Source organism: Erinaceus europaeus, chromosome 21 (genome assembly GCF_950295315.1).
Source record: "Erinaceus europaeus chromosome 21, mEriEur2.1, whole genome shotgun sequence".
NCBI classification, from domain to species: Eukaryota; Metazoa; Chordata; class Mammalia; order Eulipotyphla; family Erinaceidae; genus Erinaceus; species Erinaceus europaeus.
In genome coordinates, this window is record NC_080182.1 from 11,309,516 (window position 1) to 11,330,495 (window position 20,980).

Here is a 20,980-nt window from a genome sequence, read left to right on the forward strand (position 1 = left end):
ATGCTTGGGTCTGTGAACCCTGCTGGGACTTGGGGGTGGGGTCTCAAAGACTTGCCTGAGATGCCTTTCTTCCCCATATTATGTAATTTCTTGCCATATGCAATCCTTCTCTTTCCTGAGTATTCCCATCTAGCTACTAGAATTTGCCTAGAAGTTTGTAAACTCCTAGAATCTCTTACCTTGACAGCTAAACCTACATCCATGAGTTCAAATTAGTTATAACGTGATTCCTTCCTTTCAGTAAGAAGCCCCCTAACACCAAGGATGTTGTATCTAATCTTATCCAGACTTTTTAATTTTCGCATTTTTCAGGCTAGGCTTTCATTTAATATTCATCATTGAATGAATATATCAGGTGCTCAAGAACAAAAAAAAAAGTAAGTGAATGAATAAACAAATGAATAAATGAGGGCAGGAACTTAAGAGTCTTTCTCCTTTTCTACTTCCAAAGTGCATTTTAAGTCATTGAGGGGCAGGTGCTTCCTGAACGTAGATTATGTCTTGGGCATACTACTTAAATTATCTGCTTTAAATTTTCACAACTGTAAAATGGGATGATAGTTGTTCTCTAGTTCTCTGGGCAGTTAGAGAACACACAAAAAATGTGTAATACATTCCTAGCACACAAAGATTCTGTTGCTTTAACTACTTTGATCTTCTTTATCATATGAAGTGGGGTGTCCTTGACCTGCACAGAACAGCACCCCAGCACTTCCAGGACTCCTGTGCTCCAAGTCAGCCTGCAAGGCATTAGCATCTGCCCTCAGGAAAGTGGGCAGCCAATGAGATCTGGGTTGATCTGGGCTGGGCTATAGCCTGAAGCTTCTCTAGTGAATCTAAGGAGATTGCACTGACCATGAGAGGTGGGAGATATTGAATAGGTTGGCTAGACTGATCTACAGAAGCTGTGTGCTGAAGAAACTAGCCTGGGGAGGAGGGGGGGAGGGCATAAAGGGCTCCTGGCCGGAAGGGCACTTGGACAGAATGTGATGAAGGTGGAGACCCAGGACAAGTAAGTCAGGGTGACCAGAGGGCAGGGCAGAGGTTTGGGGGAGGCACTAGAAAGAGATTCTTATTTGGCCCTGGGTTTAAGGAGCCTGGACTTCATCCTGGAGTGCTGAGGATATACAGAGGGTGGAGACAGGATCACACATGCATCTTGTGCAACTGGAGGCAAGGGGCCGTGGACAGGAGGGTATTTTAGGAATGAACATGGTCCTCAATCAAAGCTGTCAAACAGAAGCATGAAGACTACGTTGGAGGTGCAAATGTTTAGCAGACATCTAACTCGGGAGATGAGAGATAGCGCCGGTGTGTCAAGAACTGTACCGCAAACCATTAACCCTCAGCAAGGCGATAAAAGAAGGAAGAGGAAGGAGGAGGGAGGAAGAGCAAGAACTCAGTGCCAAGTGAGGAGGGTCGGAAGCGGCTCGAAGAGATGGCAAGGAGGTTGGGTGAGTGGCTGCAGAGACGGTGGTCAGGGAGTGTGTTGTTTTCGCTGGGCTGGCTTCACGGGCAGGTAACAGACGACCCGGGACTCATAGTTGAGCTGTACGCAGTATCTCTTTATTCATGCAGGATGCAGCGCAATCTATACCAAACTAGGCTAAACTAAACTACTACAAACAATCTTGTCCTTATAAATATACTAGCCCAGTAGGGTGGGAACAGGATGCGATGCAGAGAGGGTGGAGAGAAAAGTGACTGGTGAAAATCAGGGTATGACAAGGAGAGGGGGCGGAGCAGGTGAGAATTCTACCACTGAACCACCAATGCCCTGGAGGGAGGGTGGTGCTTGTTAACAGAGGTTATGTAAATAGAATGAAGTGTTATGTAAATAAAATGCAGGGGGGATTAAATCAAATGAAACAGAAGGGGTTTTTTAAAGCATACCAACAGGAGTGCTTTCCAGGTAGCTGGGTGCTGGGCACTGCAAGGCTTGAGACTCCCCGGCCTGCACACAGAGACACTGTTGTGAGCTAAGGAGGCAGCATGGACTGGGGTGCTTCAAGTGGCTGAGAGATGGAGAATGAACAAAGTAGTGTAGGGAGAGGATGTGGAGTGAGAGGGAGGCTTGGAAGGAGCCAGACAATGGATGCAGAAAGCTGGAGGAAGAAGAGATGACCAGGAGACAACAGAGTGAGCAGATATGACCAGGCAGCGACAAAGATGGATGTGGACATCTGAGGCTGAGGCTGAGGCTGAGGCTGAGGCTGAGGCTGAGGCTGAGGCTGAGGCTGAGGCTGAGGCTGAGGCTGAGGCTGAGCAGGACAGAGGCTGTGGAGTCAGACTATTAAGGTTAGGACCAGTGGGGGCAGGTGCCAACAACCTTCTGAGATGGACCCTGTACAGGATGCAATCTTAATTCTCTTCCTAAACAGCTACACTGCAAGTCAAGATTGACTCTTGACTGAGAAGAGACCAGCTCTCCAGTGGGGACTTGCAGGGATCAGACAGGAAAATTGCTGCATTTCAAAAGCATATGACAAAACACTAAATCTAAAAAAGTTTTTGATCTTTTTAAAAAAATTTTATTTATTCCCTTTTGTCGCCCTTGTTGTTTTATTATTGTAGTTATTGTTATTATTGATGTCATTGTTGTTGGATAGGACAGAGAGAAATGGAGAGAGGAGAGAAAGATAGACACCTGCAGACCTGCTTCACCACTTGTGAAGCAACTCCCCCGCAGGTGGGGAGCCAGGGGCTCAAACCAGGATCCTTACACCGGTCCTTGCGCTTTATGCCACGTGTGCTTAATCTAAGCATTTTTAAAATGCCTCTAGGCCCCACCTGATTCCCAAGTACTCTTGACATTGTGGCTGATGTACCTTGACAAAAGGATTGAAGACATGACTGTCCTTTGTATTTTGAGCAGTGAATAATGAGTGGGAGGCTTTCTTTCTTTCTTTTTTTTTTAATTTCTTGACATGGTGAAAGAATTTTACATTACAATTCAAGGGTGGTAGGGGTAAGAAGAGGCAACAGAACAATCCAACAAAAAGGGAAACTGAGAAACACATGGTAGGAGGTAAGGTTTTAGCTGGAAGGGATTTGGAGGGTGGATAAGGGCATTGCCCAACTGAAATGCAGTTGGTTTGTTACTGAGTACGGTTTATGGGAAGATGGCGTCTTAACTCTTTCTCTACAGCATACTGGGCAGAAGTAAAGATGATACACCCAGGTGGCAATATGACTGGGATTGGAAGACAGAGACAAGGCTAGAATAAGTCAGAAGTAGATACTGAGAGTCACCAGCAGGTTAACTGCATATAGTAATTCTCCAGTTGTAGAATAAAAAGCAAGGGTTGATGAGAATGAACACAAAAGTTGTAACAAGAAATGACATCTCTAGAAATTTCAAGAGACGGGAGGCCACTCTTCTATGGTTTTGACTTACTTACCCAGTCAATTTCCACATACACAATGTGTACAAGCAAGTGTGTGCATGCACACACACATACACACTAATGAATGCTTTCTCTGGAAGCACAATACTATAAGAGACATCTTTCCCCAAAGGGAAAGTCTAGCAGGAGCAGCAGAGGTGCAAACATCCCTACTCTGATCTAAAACTGGCCTAGGAAGAGGCAACCCGGAGTCAGAGGACCAGTTTCTGTAACACCCAAAAGGACCCCAGTCACAAAGGGAGGGTCTACTCCAATCCCTCTACTTCTCCTCTTTCAGTTCTCCACCAATTCACCCTGGGCACCAATAGGTTAGAAAATCAAAACATAGTGGATCTCAGTGGATGATGACTAAGACAACTATTACTTCCTGGAAGGTCTCTGTGACAAGATCTAGATAGGTGGGTAGGACGTCAAGTAACAGATTAAGAAGGTACGTGTGTGTGTGTGTGCACGCACGCGTGTGAGCGCATGTTATCTGCATGTGTGTTTTTATGCACACACGTGTATGTGAAAATTCTAGCTAGGGACTTGGCTGAAGGTCTAAGGTGCTTCTTGTCATGATCAGTTTCAAGGTGGGTTGTATATAGATAGGAAACTCAAAGTTATCACCAGGACAATTGTGACAGGGAGGATCCAACTTCCCACAGAGGGAAGACACTAACTCCACCAGGAAGAGTGGAGCTGGTCTCCCTGACCCCAGTTCCTGAAAAACACTTTCCTTTTAGTTCCCTCAGCTTCTAATCAACTAATCACCAAAAGGAAGGAAACACAAAGTCCGAGACACAGGAGAGAGAGAGAAGGAAAGAGAAAACACAAGCATTCTTGTGCCAATATCCTGTGCACACAAACTTGGAGTTCTCCAGAAATTAGGACAGGTCAGGTGCAGGGTACTCGGGAAGGAAACAGAAGAGTTCCTGAGGCCTGAGAAAAGAGGCAAACATATCACAGGACTACATGAGAGTTTTATTAGATTCTAACTAAAAACAGAGAGAGGTGTGATTACTATTTCTGGCCAGTCTCCCCATCACGATAGTGATGGAACAAACCAAGGCAATGTGGGTCTTGAGCCAGACTCAGAGAGTCCCCTGGCCCTGGCCTCAGTACAGTGTTTCTGCATGACTGCTTCGGGGCTGCTTGATCTTTTCGATATTTTTCAGGATCATGTTATGTAGAGTTACACACTGATTCCTTAGCTCTGATATGATGAGCCGCAGGCTGATATATTCGTTCTGTCACAGTGCGCCCATAGTCCTCTACATGTGGCTATTTAGCGATTTTAGAAACCAACTTGGCTCTTGTAATATAGTATCTAGAAATATAGTATCTAGAAATCTGGTCCAGATATGATGCAGCTTCACTCTCAACAGTCCTTAGTTCTCCCACAGCCTCCCAAAGTTGTTTCCATCTTCCATCCTAGGCATCAGGAGCTGTACCCACATTTTGACCCTGTTGCATTTCTCGGTCAGCAGCCGGATCTCGGGTTTCACTTTCTCAATAATGTCCACCAGCTGCTGGTTGCTTTTCAGCATCCGCTGGGCATCACCAGTACCTCGGTTCCTTGGAAGGCCTCTTCACATTCATCTAACCTTTGTTTCTTATAAGTGGGCCCATCCAGCCCATCGTGGCTATTAGGGAGAAGAATGGGGTCTCGGACAGGGAGATTCATGTCTGAGTGGATCTGAGGTAGGTCATGGATGTATGTTAAGGATTGGTTCCTTAAAAAACTATTGAGCTCTAGGGAGTCGGGTGGTAGCACAGCGGGTTAAGCACAGGTGGCGCAAAGCACAAGGACCAGCGTAAGGATCCCAGTTCGAGCCCCTGGCACCCCACCTGCAGGGGAGTCGCTTCACAGGCGGTGAAGCAGGTCAGCGGGTGTCTGTCTCTCCCTCTCTGTCTTCCCCTCCTCTCTCCATTTCCTCTGTTCTATCCAACAATGACAACATCAATAACAATAACAACTACAACAATAAAGCAACAAGGGCAACAAAAGGGAAAATAATTAAATATTTAATAATAAATAAATAAATAAAAACTATCGAGTTCTAACAACTTCTTTGGGAAAAAATTTGCCACCAAATCTTCTGCCTCACTTGTAATCTGCTCCCTGAAAGAATCAACCTTGATGCTTCACTTCCTGATCCACCACCTTTAGCAACGAGGCCATGGCCGGGCCGTATCTGTTCCTCTAGAGACCAGAGACACTGTGGGTTAGGGGAGGGGTCAGACGGACGGGAGGACTCTCGCCTTCTCTAGGGATGTGGCCACCCTCTATGGCTCACTCACTGCTCGTTCACTCCCTCCCTCCGTGCAGTCTGTCTGCACGCCCGCCTGGGTGCCTGCTCGAGTGGGAGGTTTTCTGTCACCTGCTACACATCCTGAATATGAATAGACATGGGCCCTAGGTCAGATCGATGGGGGTCTACAGTTAATGGTATTTATATACTTTCACCATTTTGGAAGCTACACTCTGCCCTGATCCAGCTTTCTAGTCCTATTTCCAATTCTGACACCATCTTTCCAGATAATACTTTTAGCCCACCTGCATGCTAGCTGTCAGGCTCAGGCAAAAGTTAGTAAATTCATGGGCCCCTTGGAATACACCTAAAATAGACCTGCTAGCTTCTTCCAGAACGGAGACCCCAAGTCTCATCTGCTCTAGTCTTACCTTTAGGTTCCTGATTACTAAACAATTTCCTCTGCTTTCTATCTTAATGCTTTTCTGCCACCAAGTTGCAGATGCTACCATGATGCCAACCTAACATCCCTGGGCAGACGAGCTCACCAATGTGTCCTGGAGCCCCATCTCTCCAGTTCCCTGCCCCACGAGGGTGAGAGACAGGTCGGGAGTATGGATCCAACTGCCAATGCCCATGTCCAGTGGAGAAGCAATTACAGAAGCCAGACCTTCTGCTTTCTGCTCTCCATAAAGATCCTGGGTCCAAGGAGCTGGATGGTGGTGCAGTAGGTTAAGTGCATGTGGCACCAAGTGCAAGGATGGTGTAAGGATCCCGGTTCAAGCCCCCAGCTCCCCATCTGCAGGGGAGTCGCTTCACAGGTGGTGAAGCAGGTCTGCAGGTGTCTATCTTTCTCTCCCCTCCTTTGTCTTCCCCTCCTCTCGATTTTTCTCTGTCCTGTGCAACAACAACAATAATAGCAATAATAACAACAAGGGCAAGAAGAGCAATAAAAATGGGGGGGGGGAGGAATGGCCTCCAGGAACCGTGGATTTGTGATGCAGGCACTGAGCTCCAAGTGATAACCCTGAAGGAAAAAAATCTGGGTCCATACTCCCAGAGGGATAAAGAATAGGGAAGCTTCCAATGGAGGGAATGGGATATAGAACACTGGTAATGGGAACTGTACCCCTCTTATCCTATAGTCTTGTCAACCACTGTTAAATTACTAGTAATGGGGAGTCGGGCGGTAGCACAGCGCGTTAAGTGCAGGTGGCACAAAGCATAAGGACCAATGTAAAGATCCCAGTTTGAGCCCCCAGCTCCCCACCTGCAGGGGAGTAGGTTCACAGGGGGTGAAGCAGGTCTGCAGGTGTCTGTCTTTCTCTCCCCCTGTCTTCCCCTCCCCTCTCCATTTCTCTCGGTCCTATCCAACAACAATAATAACTACAACAATAAAAAACAAGGGCAACAAAAGGGAATAAATATTTTTTTTTAATTACTAATAATAATAAAAAAAAAACTCATGTTCCGGGAGGTGGCATAGTGGATAAAGCATTGGATTCTCAAGCATGAGGTCCTAAGTTCAATTCCTACAGCACATGTACCAGAGTGATGTCTGGTTATCTCTCCTCCTGTCTTCCTCATTAATAAATAAATAAAATCTTAAAGAAAAAAATACTCTAGGTAGTCGAGCAGCAGCATAGTGGGTTAAGCGCACAGGTGGTGAAAAACGCGAGGACCAGCGTAAAGATCCGAATTCGAGCCCTGGGCTCCCCACCTGCAGGGGAGTCGCTTCACAGGGGGTGAAGCAGGTCTGCAGGTGTCTGTCTTTCTCTCCCCCTCTGTCTTCCCCTCCTCTCTTGATTTCTCTCTGTCTTATCCAATAATAGTAATAACAATAAACAACAAGGGCAACAAAAGGGGAAAAACAGCCTCCAGGAGCAGGGGATTCTTAGTGCAGGCACCGAGCCCAGCAATAGCCCTGGAGGCAAAAAATAAAAATAAAAATAAGGACAAAGAAAGGATCCTGAAGGCTGCAATAGAAAAACAAAGAGTCATTTACAGAGGAAAATCCATAAGATTAGCAGCAGACTTCTTCATACAAACACTAAAGGCCAGAAGAGAATGGCAAGATATCTGTCGAGTGTTCAATGAGAAAGGCTTTCAAGCAAGACTACTGTAACCTGCTAGACTGTCACTCAGACACAACAGAGTCATAAAAAGCTTCTCAGACAAGCAACAGCTGAAGGAAACAACTATCACCAAGCCTGCCCTGCAAGAAGTTCTGAAAGGTCTCCTATAAATAATCAGATCACCTTAAATATGCTATATATCAGAAAACTCTAAAAGTTTAGAATAATGACATTAAAATATCTTAAATCTATAATATCAATAAATGTCAGCAGCTTGAATTCACCTATTAAAAGGCACAGAGTAGGAAGATGGATCAGAAAACACAACCTGCTGTCTTACAGGAATTCCATCTAACTCAAGACAAACACAGACTCAAAGTGAAAGGATGGAAGAGAAGAAGTCAAAGTCTCATTATTTTCAGATGATATGACAGTTTACATTGAAAAGCCTAAAGAATCCAGCAGTGGGGAGGGGGTCGGGTGGTAGCGCAGTGGGTTAAGCGCACATGGCGCAAAACGCAAGGACTGGTTTAAGGACCCCGGTTCGAGTCCCCGGCTCCCCACCTGCATGGAGGTCATTTCACAAGTGGTGAAACAGGTCTACAGGTGTGTATCTTTCTCTCCCCTCTCTGTCTCCACTCCTCTCTTGATTTCTCTCTGTCCTATCCAACAATGATGACAGCAATAACAACAATAATAATAACCACAACAACAATAAAAACAACAAGGGCAACAAAAAGGGAAATAAATAAATAAATAAAACATTAAAAAATCAGCAGGAAGCTCCTGATAATTATCAGGCAATACAGGAAAGTGTCAGGCTACAAAATTAACATACAAAAGTCAATGACATTCTTCTTTGCAAACATTAATACAGCAGAAGGAGAAATCCAGAAATCAGTCCTTTACTGTAGCAACAGAAACAAAAATCTAGAAATAAACCTAACAAAAGAAGTTAAAGACTATAGTCCGGGAGGTGGGGCAGTGATAAAGCTTTGGACTCTCCAGCATGAGGTCCTGAGTTCGATCCCCCGGCAGCACATGTGCCAGAGTGATGTCTGGTTCTTTCTCTCTTTCCTCCTATCTTTCTCATTAATAAACAAATAAAAATTAAAAAAAAAAGAAGTTAAAGACTTGTATACTAAAAATTATTAGTCATTATTCAAGGAAATAGAAAAAGACATAAATAAGTGAAAAGATATCCCATGTTTATGGGTTGGAAGAATTAACATTATCAAAATGAATATATTATCCAGAGCCATATACAAATTTAATGCTATCCCCATCAAGATCCCAAGCACATTTTTAGGAGAATAGAAAAAATGCTACAAATGTTTATATGGAACCAGAAAAGACCTAGAATTGCCAAAACAATCTTAAGAAGAAGGAACAGAACCGGAGGCATCACACTCCCAGACCTCAAACTGTATTATAGGGCCATTGTCATCAAAACTGCTTGGTACTGGAACATGAATAGACACACTGAGCAGTGGAATAGAACTGAGAGCCCAGAAATGAGGCCCCACACCTATGGACATCTAATCTTTGACAAAGGTGCCCAGACTATTAAATGGGGAAAGGGACATCTCTTCAACAAATGGTGTTGCGAAAATTGGGTTGAAACATGCAGAAAAATGAAACTGAACCACTATATCTCACCAAACACAAAAGTAAATTCCAAGTGGATCAAGGACTTGGATGTTAGACCAGAAACTATCAAATGCTTAGAGGAAAACATTGTCAGAACTTTTTTCCATCTAAATTTTATAGGCATTTTCAATGAAACAAATCCAATTACAAGGAAGATTTAACAAAAATAAACCAATGGGACTACATCAAATTAAAAAGCTTCTGCATAGCAAAAGAAACCAATACTCAAACAAAGAGACCCCTCACAGAATTGTGGCTTATGATCTTTACTTGCCATACATCAGACAAGGGGCTAATAACCAAAATATATAAAGAGCTTGCCAAACTCAAGAACAAGAAAACAAATGATCCTATCCAAAAATGGGGAGGGGATATGAACAGAATATTCACCACAGAAGAGATCCAAAAGGCCAACAAACATATGAAAAAAATGGTCTAAGTCATTGTCAGAGAAATGCAAATAAAGACAACAATAAGATACCACTTCACTCCTGTGAGAATGTCATACATCAGAAAAGGTAGCAGTAGCAAATGCTGGAGAGGGTGTGGGGTCAAAGGAACCCTCCTGCACTGCTGGTGGGAATGTCAAATGATCCAACCTCTGTGGAGAACAGTCTGGAGACTCTCAGAAGGCTACAAGTGAACCTACCCTATGACCCTGCAATTCCTCTGCTGGGGATATATCCCAGGAACCAAATAAACTCATCCAAAAAGATTGTGTATACCGTGGTCCGGAGGTGGAGCAGTGGATAAAGCACTGGACTCTCAAGCATGACGTCCTGAGTTCAATCCCCAGCAGCACATGTACCAGAGTGATGTCTGGTTCTCTCTCTTTTTCCTCCTATCTTTCTCATTAATAAATAACTAAAAATTAAAAAAAAAAAAAGATTGTGTATACCTGTGTCCATAGCAGCATATTCTGTAGTAGCCAAAACCTGGAAGTAACCCAGGTGTCCAACAACAGGTGAGTGGCTCAGCAAGTTGTGGTATAGATACACAATGGAATACTACTCAGCTATTAAAAATGGTGACTTCATTTTCTTCATCTCATCTTGGATGGAACTTGTAGGAATCATGTTTTAAAAATCATATAATAGGGAGTCGGGCTGTAGCGCAGTGGGTGCTAAGCACAAGGACCCGCATAAGGATCCTGGTTCAAGCCCCGGCTCCCCAGCTGCAGGAGTGTCGCTTCACAAGCGGTGAAACAGGTCTGCAGGTGTCTGTCTTTCTCTCCCTCTCTCTGTCTTCCCCCTCCCCTCTCCATTTCTCTCTGTCCTATCCAACAACAATGACAACAATAATAACTACAACAATAAAACAACAAGGGCAACAAAAGGGAATAAATAAATAAAAATAAATATTAAAATTTTTAAAAAAAATCATATAATATAAACTTAAAAAAGAAAGAAAGAAAGAAAGAAAGAAAGAAAGAAAGAAAGAAAGAAAGAAAGAAAGAGGCTGGGGGTATGGATCTACCTGTCAATGCCCACGTCCAGCAGAGAAGCAATTACAGAAGCCTTCTGACCTTCTGCGCCCCTTACAGATCTTTGGTCCATACTCCCAGAGGGATAAGAATAGCCTTCCAGTGGAGGGGATGGGATATGGCTTGCTAATGGTATGACTTGTATCCCTCTTAACCCACAATCTTGTTTGTTGTTTGTTGTTGACAGAGTTCCGGGGTTCCTGAGTGTTCCAGAGTTGGAGAGAGTGCTTGCGCCGCCGCAAAGAGACAGCAGAGTTCTGTTTGGTGATTAGTTTGGTTTAGTTTATGAATCGTTGTTCGTGAATAAAGAAATGCAGCTTCCCTGCCCAGCCGTGGTCTCCACGTCTCTGTTACCCGCCCGGCTGGAGCCGTCCGAAATTTTAACAACACTTGTTGATCATTATTAAATCACCAGTAATAAATAAAAAATAAGAAATTATAAGAAAACACAAAGCAGAACTTGGAACTGGGTTTGGTGTATTTTACCAAAGTAAAGGACTCTAGGGTGGTGGGGCGAGTTCAGGTCCTGGAACATGATGGCAGAGGAGGACCTAGAGTGGTTGAATTGTTATGTGGGAAACTGAGAGAAATTACACATATAAAAACTACTGTATTGGGAGCCAGGCGGTAGCGCAGCGGGTTAAGTGCAGGTAGCGCAAAGCGCAAGGACTGGCGGAAGGATTCCAGTTCGAGCCCCAAGCTACAGGTCGCTTTGCAGGCGGTGAAGCAGGTCTGCAGGTGTCTGTCTTTCTCTCCCCCTCTGTCTTCCCCTCCTCTCTCCATTTCTCTGTCCTATCTAACAACGAGGACATCAACAACAACAATAACTACAACAAAAATGAAAAACAATAAGGGCAACAAAAGGGAAAATAATTTAATTTTAAAAACTACTGTATTTTATTTTTGTTACTGTATTTTATTGTTGACTGTAAATCATTAATTCCAATAAAAATATAAAAATTAAAGTTAGTAGAAAGGCTAAATCCAAAACACTGACAACATAAAATCCTAACAATTGTGTGAAGTAATAGGAACTTTCATTATTGCTGGCAGAAACGCAAAATGGTACAGCCACTTCAAAAGGCATTTTGGAGGTTTCTCCCTCAAAGCTAAACATAGTCTCACTAAATGACTCAGAAATCATATTTATCCAAATGAACTGAACATGTATGTCCACACAAAAGCTTGCAAATGATTTTTTTTTTAATTTTTGGAAAATTTTATTTGACAGGGCAGGGAATTTTAGAGGGAAGAGGAGAATAAGAAGGGAGAGAGACAGAGAGGCAGTCCTGCTTCACTGCTTGTCAAGTTTTCCCCCTGCAAGTGGGGACCAGGGGCTTAAACCCAGGTACTTGTGCACCGTAATGTGTACACTTAACCAGGTGTGCCGCCACCCAGTCCCACAAATGAATGTTTATAGCAACCTTTTTCAAAATTACCCAAAAATCAGACACAGACCCCCAAACACACTGACACACACACGCGCTTCTCCTTCGCGGGGCGGCCGGCAGGGGGCGCTCGCCTGCAACTGCAGCCCCCGGGGCGGACGACCGCAGCGCCCCGCGGGAGCCAGGCCTAGAGGGCAGGGCTGGGAGATGCGGAGCGGGGAGCGCCCTGCCGGCCGAGCACGCGGGGTCGGCGCTCTGGACCAGAACCGGGTGTCGGCGGGCTCCCGGCTCCGGCTCTGCCGCCCTTCCCTGCACTTACTGCGGTCGCTCAGCGCCTCCCTCCTTCGGTCAGTACCGCGCGGTCGACTCCTCTGGACGCCGGCACGCGTTGTCCCAGCAACCGTCACCAGGGAAACCAGCTACGCCGCATGGTGACGTAACAACGCAGGTACGGTGGCCGAAGAGATGCGAGGGCATCGAGCGGCGACGGAAGCTCAGAGGGCCCAAACTGAGGCGGTTTGGAAATTGATTTTATGCTGGCCCAGTAGTCCACTTTTAGAGTATGCATTTTTTAAAAATATTTTTTTATCTTTATTTTTTTTGGATAGAAACAGCCAGAAATCGAGAAGGGGAGATAGAGAGGGAGATAGAGAGGGAGAGAAACTTCACCACTCGTGAAGTTTCCCCCTGTAGGTGGGGATCGGGGGCTCGAACCCGGGTCCTTCTGCACTGTAACATGTGCGCTCAACCAGGTGACCCACAACCCGGCCCCTGGAGTATACATTTATTTGAATACTTTTATTTTTATTTTTTATTTACTTTTATATTATTATTTTGCCTCTGGGATTATTGCTGAGGCTCGGTGCCTGCACTACGAATCCACTGCTCCTGGGGGCTATTTTCCCCATTTTGTTGCCCTTGTTGCTGTGCTTGTTGTAGTTGTTATTGCTGTCATAGCTGTTGTTGTTGTTGGATAGGACAGAGAGAAATGGAGATAGGAGGCTAAGACGGAAAGGGGGAAAGACAGAGACCTGCAGACCTGCTTCACCGTCTGCAAAGCGACCTCCTGCAGGTGGGGAGCTTGGGACTTGAACCAGGATGCTTCCGCCGGTCCTTGCCCTTTGTGCCACGTGCACTTTACCCGCTGCGCTACCGCCCGAATCCCTGGAGTATACATTTTTAAAACTTGTGAACCAGGAAGCGGGTAGTGGCACACCTGGTTGAGTGCACCTGTTACAATGTGCAAGGACCTGGGTTTGAGCCCTGGTCCTCACCTGCAGGAGGGAAGCTTCACAGGCAGTGAAGCAAGGCTGCAGGTATCTCTATTTCCCCTTCCCCTCTCGGTTTTTGGCTGTCTCTATCCAATAAATAAATAAATAAATAAAATAAAATTTAAAAAACTTGTAGGGAGTCGGGCGGTAGCACAGCAGGTTAAGCTCTCGTAGCACAAAGCACAAGGACTGGTGGAAGGATCCCGGTTCGAGCTCCAAGCTCCCCACCTGCAGGAGTTAGCTTTGCAGGCAGTGAGTTAGCTCTGCAGGTGTCTCTCTTTCTCTCCCCCTCTCTGTCTTCCCCTCTTCTCTCCATTTCTCTCTGTCCTATCTAACAACAACGACATCAACAACAATAACTACAACAACAATGAAAAACAATAAGGGCAACAAAAGGGAAAATAAATATTTTTTAAAAAAACTATTGTATTTTATTTTTTGTTACTGTATTTTATTGTTGACTGAATCACTAATTCCAATAAAAAGATAAAAAATATTTTATAAAAAACAAGAACTGCAACAATAAAACAAGGGCAACAAAAGGGAAAATAAACTTGTGAACCAAACGATTTGCACAAAAATACATATTCTGAAGTCCTGTAGAGGGGTTGAAAAATTTAATTTAGGGGTCCTGGAGGTAGCACAGTGGATAAAGTCCGGATACTCAACCATGAGATCCTGAATTCTGTCCCAGGCAGCACATGTGCCAGAGTGATTTCTGGTTCTTTCTCTCTTTCCTCCTATCTTTCTCATCAATAAATAAGATATTTTTATAAATTTAAGGGAGCCAGGTGGTGGTGTACCTGGTTAAGGGCTCACATTACAATGCGCAAGAACCCAGGTTCAAGCCCCAGGTCCCCAACTGCAGGGGGAAAGCTTCAGGGGTGATGAAGCAGGGCTGCAGGTGTCTCTCTATCTCCTCCTCCCCTCTCAATTTCCTCTTTGTCTCGATCTAGTAAATAAATAATATAAAAATACTTTAAAAAAACCTGAAGATGTGTGGTCTGGGAGGTGGCGCAGTAGATAAAGTATTGGACTCTCAAGCATGAAGTCCTGAGTTCAATCCCCAGCAGCACATGTACCAGAGTGATATCTGGTTCTTTCCCTCTCTCTTCCTATCCCTCTTATTGATAAATAAGTAAAATATTAAAAAAGAAAAAAAACTGAAAATTTATACATAAAATTTTAAAAATTTAATTTAGGGTTAGGTATGCAAATCACGTTCAAGGTTCAAGTTCCAACATCACCATAATTAAGAACTGAGCAGTGTGCACTGGTTAAACACACACACACACACACACACACACACACACACACACACACACACACTTACTTTTTGACTTGACCAGAATCTTTGATAAACGTGGAGCAAAGTCTATGTTGGGATGGTGTGTGGAAAATAAAATATGGCATACAATAGTAATTGCTAAGTAAAGTTGTGTTTTTAAAAATCTAACAAGGGAACAAGACTGGGAGACAGGGAGGAGTGCACAAGAGTAGTAAAAGGAGAAGTCAGTGTATCGCACCAAAGTAAAGGGCTCTGGGGGGGGGGGGGATTTCAGGTCCTGGTGTGTATTAGTGGAGGAGGACCTAGGCTGGGGTTGAGTGTTTTGCGGAAAATTGAGAAATTTGACATGTGTCAAAAACTGTAAATGTCCCAGTAAAAAATATATTTAAAAGTGATTATTAGTCAGTGCTGGAGTTGCAGAGTGCTGGGAATACTGTGAGAACCAGGTTGAGCGAGGTGAGGTTTTCCCCATTGAAAAATGGGGAACTGAGGAAATGAATCTCCCTGTCAGACTCTCTCTTTCTGAGGCTGAGCTTGGGAGAGGTAGGGACCTCAGTTTTTCTGCCTCCTCGTTATCTTACTCCGTCTCCAGAGACCTCACATTTTCTGCCTCCAGGGGTTCTGCATTCCAGCTCCCCGGCTTCACCCTGCATTCCTTGATACAATGAACCAAAATTCTTTATGGGGTGCAGAAGGTGGGAGTTCTGGCTCCTGCAATTGCTTCTCTGATGTTGGCAGGCTGGGATCCATGTCCCCAGCCAGTTTCTATCTTTCCCTAGTGGGGCAGGGCTCTGGGGAGGTAGGGATCCAGTACACATTGGTGAGATTATCTGTTCAGGGAAGTCGGGATGGAATCATAGTAGTATTTTTTAAATAGGTGGCTGAAAGGTGGTAGGTAGGGTTAAAGCAGGGTAAAATGACTAATGAATAAAAACCAAATAGCAGAAATAAAGCAGATGAGACTAGGGATCTTAGAGTGGAAAGAAGTGAGGAACTCTTATATGCTTCTAGGGGTCTATGACTATTGTAGTTTTTGAGTTTGATAGCTAACATGGAGTTGGACAAAAATATTGTCTGAGAAGATGGTGTTAAGAGTTGAGAATAGGGCTAGAAAGTTGGATTAGGGCAGAGACTAGCTCCCAATCTTGAAGAAAATCTATGAATAAAATGAGCTGTTTACCCCTATCAACCGGACCCACATTTGCCACAGGAGCCTGTGCAACCTCTGAGTCCCTGTCAGTCTGAACCCACAGCCCACGGTCACCACTGGGAACATTCTAGGCTGCACTCATTTCCAGACCTGGCCTTCTTTTGGAGAGCGGGGCCGACCCTACTGTTGCTACTTTACATTACAGTTAGCACAAGTTCCTGGAATGACCCAGCAGAGGATTTACGCTGACGTTCCTGATGGAAGGGACCAGTGATGGTGGAGAGAGGGGGATCTATCTGTGTGGCAATCCACTAAAAATAATTTAAAAAGAAAAAGTGGCTACCTCTGTGTACTGGAGTTGCAGTGCTGTGTGCTTTTAACTCACATTATGTATTTATTTTTTAAAAGAATTATAGAGAGCCAGATCATCACTCTGGCACATGTGTTGTGGAAGATAGAACTCAAACCCTCAAGCTCCAGGGTCCAATCCTATACCACATTATTTAAAAAATAATGAATATGGTTTATTATGCATGTATACTTCCCTATTTAAGTCATCATTCAAGGCTATTTGGGGGTGATGAAAATTTCTAGGTAAGGAAGGTTTAGAAATCTTTCTAGGGAGTCGGGCGATAGCACAGTGGGTTAAGCCCATGTGTGAAGCGCAAGAACCAGCGTATGGATCCCGGTTCGAGCCAGTTCCAGCCCCCGGCTCCCCACCTGCAGGGGAGTCACTTCACAAGCGGTAAACAGGTCTGCAGGTTGCTATCTTTCTCTCCCCCTGTCTTCCTCTTCTCTCTCCATTTCTCTCTGTCCTATCCAACAACAATGACAACAGCAGCAGCAATAATAACTACAATAAAAAATAACAAAGGCAACAAAAGGGAAAAATAAATAAATATAAAAAAATCTTTCGGGGAGTCGGGCTGTAGCGCAGCAGGTTAAGCGCAGGTGGCACAAAGCACAAGGACCAGAGTAAGGATCCTGTTTTGAGCCCTGGCTCCCCACCTGCAGGGGAGTCGCTTCACAAGTGGTGAAGCAGGTCTGCAGGTGTCTGTCTTTCTCTCTCCCTGTCTTCCCCTCCTCTCTCCATTTCTCTCTGTCCTATCTAACAACGACAACATCAATAACTACAACAACAATGAAAAACAACAAGGGCAACAAAAGGGAATAAATAAATGCATATTAAAAAAAATCTTTCCAGAGGGGCCAAGAGGTGGTGCATCTGGTTAATCGCTCACATTATAGTGCACAAGGACCCGGGTTCAAGTCCCTGGTCCCCACCTGTAGGAGGAAAGCTTCACAAGGGGTGAAGCAGGGCTGCAGGTATCTCTGTCTCTCTCTCTCTCCTCCTTCCTTCTCAATTTGTCTGTCCAATAATAAATAAAAATATTAAAAAACTTCTTTCCAGATATTTAGGTTATTAGTTTGGAACTCTCTAGATATCTTTAGACATACTTTTAAATTATTGTTTTAAATTTATTTATTTATTCCCTTTTGTTGCCCTTGTTACTTTATTGTTGTAGTTATCATTTTCGTCATCATTGTTGGATGATAGGAATGGAAAGAGGAGGGGAAGACAGAGGGGGGAGAGAAAGATACCTGCAGATCTGCTTCACTGCCTATGAAGAAACTCCCCTGCAGGTGGGGAGCCAGAGGCTGGAACCCAGATCCTTAAGCTGGTCCTTGCACTTTGTGCCATGTGCATTTAACCTGCTGTGCTACCGCCGACCCCCAGACATTTTATACTTTTATTTGTCCCATACACGTCACAGCTGATTTTACAGAAATGATGTAATAATCCGAACGCTGCAATTGATACAATTCACTACCTCTCTTTTGGCACATGCAATGTCAAGGATTGAACTCGGGGCCTCATGCTTGAGAGTCCAGTGTTGTATGTTTTGTGCCATGTCCCAGGCTTCTCTCCATACAGTTTGGTTGGTCAGCTCTCTCTCTGCCTTGATATTCTTTTTTTCCCCAGCACCATCATTAACCAGCACTGAGCAGTTCCCTGATGTTTCTGTTTCCCGATCTCTACACGCACACAATCTTTTTACCAGGAAACTTTGGAGCCTCAGACATGAGTCATTTTGTATGACTATTATGCTATCTCCCCAGCCCTTTTATTTTTCTTTTCCTTAAGGTTTTGTTAACAAGAGATAGTTGGCGAGGTTAATAGAGAAAAAGGGGGTATTACTGGATTTATGTGGTGCTGGCTTTGAATTCTGAGCCTCATGCTTGCAAGGCCCTTGCTACTGTATCCACTGCAAAAGTCCTAGACTGTTTTTTAAAAAATTTTCATGTAGTGCTCAGAAATGAACTTACTAGGACTTCATGCATGTATATTTGAGTGGCCTCCTGGGCCAGTTTTATTTTACTTGGCTTATGATAGTGTTGAGAATTAAATCTAGCCTCTGGTGGCTCAGGCAAGAAAGTCTGTTGGACCTGCCCCAGTAGGTCCATTTTTTCATTCTTTTTTTTTTTTTTTAACATTATTTATTTACTAATGAGAAAGATAGGAGAGAAATAACCAGCTATCACTCTGGTACAGGTGCTACTGGGGATTGAACTCGGGACCTCATGCTTGAGAATCCAGCGCTTTACCCATTGCACCTCCCGGACCACTCATTCTTTAAAAAAAAAAAAAAATATATATATATTTTTATTTATTTTTTTCTCCTTTTGTTGCCCTTGTTGTTGTTGTCATTGCTGGACAGGACAGAGAGAAATGGAGAGAGGAGGGGAAGACAGAGAGGGGCAGAGAAAGCTAGACACCTGCAAACCTGCTTCACCACCTGTGAAGCGACTCCCCTGCAGGTGGGGAGCTGGGGGCTCGAACCGGGATCCTTGTGCCACCTGTGCTTTACCCACTTGGCTACCACCCGACTCCCTAGTTGTCTTTTCAGTGATCTAACTGGATACTGAAGTGAGGTCCTCATGTATGTGCATTACTGCTGAGCTACCTCCTTGTGCCTTCATTTTAAATTAAGGGTTAGGGAGATATCATAATTATGCAAAACAGCTTCCATGTCAGAGGCTTTAAGCTTTCCTGCTCAATCCCCAGCATTACAGTGAGTCAAGGTAGGTGGTGTTTTGATTTAAAAAAATAAATAAGGCTAGGTCATGGAACCTTTCCATTATCCATGGTATTACCATGTAGTGATAGGGTTTAAACCTAGGATCTCCTGAATGGCAAGGCATACACTCTTCTGGGTGAAATTATTTATCACCTTAATTCAGTAAGAAACTAGCAGTTTTCTAGAGTAACTGTACCATTTTACGTTTCCATAAGCCGTGCGTATTTCTGGGTAGCACTTAATGGTGAGTGGCCAGGTCTTTGCGCATGCATGGTGTTCCCAGGCAACATTTTCATTCAGTGAGGCAGAGAGGGAGAGACACCACATAGCACCTAAGCCTCCCCAAGCTTCCCTGGTAGTGTTGAGATTTGAATATGGGCCACCCATAAGGCAAGGCTGCCCCTACCTGCTGACCAAACTCTCCAACCCTGTCATTATTTTTAAATTTTTAGTTCTTCTAGTAGGGCTTAATGACACCTTATTGTGGTCCCACTGTAAACTGAACATTTCCTTGTGCGTTTGCCACGTCTTTTTAAAAAATTTATTAGTGACTTAATGATTAACAAGACAATTCCACACAGTCTATGTCCCATCCCCTCTTAAGAGTCATCAAAGATATTGTGTAGGGTGGGGGTAGATAGCATAATGGTTATACAGAGACTCTTGTGCCTGAGGCTCCAAAGTCCCAGGTTCAACCCACTGCACCACCATAAACCAGGGCTGAGCAGTGCCCTGGTTAAAATAAAAAAAAAAAAAAACCAAGAGTCATCAGAAAGATATTATGTAGGGCAGGGGTAGATAGCTTAATGGTTATGCAAAGAGCCTTTCATGCCTGAGGCTCCAAAGTTCTAATTTCAATCACCTGCACCACCATAAGCCAGAGCTTAACCATAAACTCTGGTTTAAAACGATTAAAAAGTTATTGTGGACATGGATTCAGATCATAAAGAGGCAGACTTGAAATATTAGACAATTTCACAACCAGAGTCACCACTTAAAAATCCCTCATTTCTGGGAGTAGGGTGGTAGCGCAGTGGGTTAAGTGCAGGTGGCACAAAGTTCAAGGACAGGCTAAGTAAGGATCCCAGTTTGAGCACCCGGCTCTCCACCTGCAGGGGAGTCGATTCACAGGCAGTGAAGCAGGTCTGCAGGTATCTATCTCTCCCCTTCCTCTGTCCATTTCTCCCTGTCCTATCCAACAAGGACGACACCAACAACAATAACCACAACAATAAAAATCAAGGGCAAAAAAAAAAAAATCCCTCATCTCCTGCCAAGTTCAAGTTCATTCTTGCTGGAAGGTGCCAGATAGGTCCTGCCAGTTCTACCACTTCAACACTCACCATAAGTCTGAGCTTTCTTTGCTGGCCACCATATCCTGTGGACTCCACTCAGAACACGTTGTATTCAGATTAACACCAGATGGCTGCAGGCCATTCTTGTTTTGTCCAGGGAACTAATTTTGCCCAATATGATGACCTCATAATAGTTGATTTTATTTGAAAAATAACGTTTTTGCCAAGATTCACTGGTCCTTAGTTCCAAAATACCTCGCTCATGGGTGTAACCTACCCTGATTCTGCCCCAACGTCCACATTCAGATTTCTCTATTACACTCCTGGTCCATATTATAATTTTCCAAAAACATCTGGATGAGTCGCCTGGTTTTAGTGATTCTTCCCTGTTGATCAGACCCTCAGGGCCTTTTATATTTATGTCACCACCAAAGGGATTGACAAATTCTACCCCCAGTTTTTACTATTGTAGAAGTGCAGTACTTTTTTTGACCTATGGAGTCAAACTTCAATTTAACCAACAGGTGTCACTGTTGCCTGTTAATTATAACTAAAGGACATCCCCCAGCCCCCAACAGGCTCCTTCTAACAGAATACCACTGAACATCCATTAATTAACTAGGCATTAATTCCAAATATTATCTAAAGATAAAAATGAC

General features: G+C 44.1%; 1 protein-coding gene and 1 pseudogene across 3 annotated transcripts in view; both read right to left on the bottom strand.

Annotated features, from left to right (window-relative positions):
* The window catches only part of CCDC13 (coiled-coil domain containing 13), a 69,323-nt gene extending 56,698 nt beyond the window's left edge, over positions 1-12,625 (bottom strand). For all 3 annotated transcript variants that reach the window (XM_007517353.3, XM_060180386.1, XM_060180385.1), the window contains exon 1: positions 12,557-12,625. The gene's annotated coding sequence lies outside the window, so the exon portion shown is untranslated. The remainder of the gene's footprint in view (positions 1-12,556) is intronic.
* On the bottom strand, positions 4,274-5,258 carry LOC103108415 (proteasome activator complex subunit 3-like; annotated as a pseudogene).
* Positions 12,626-20,980: the final 8,355 nt, after the last annotated feature.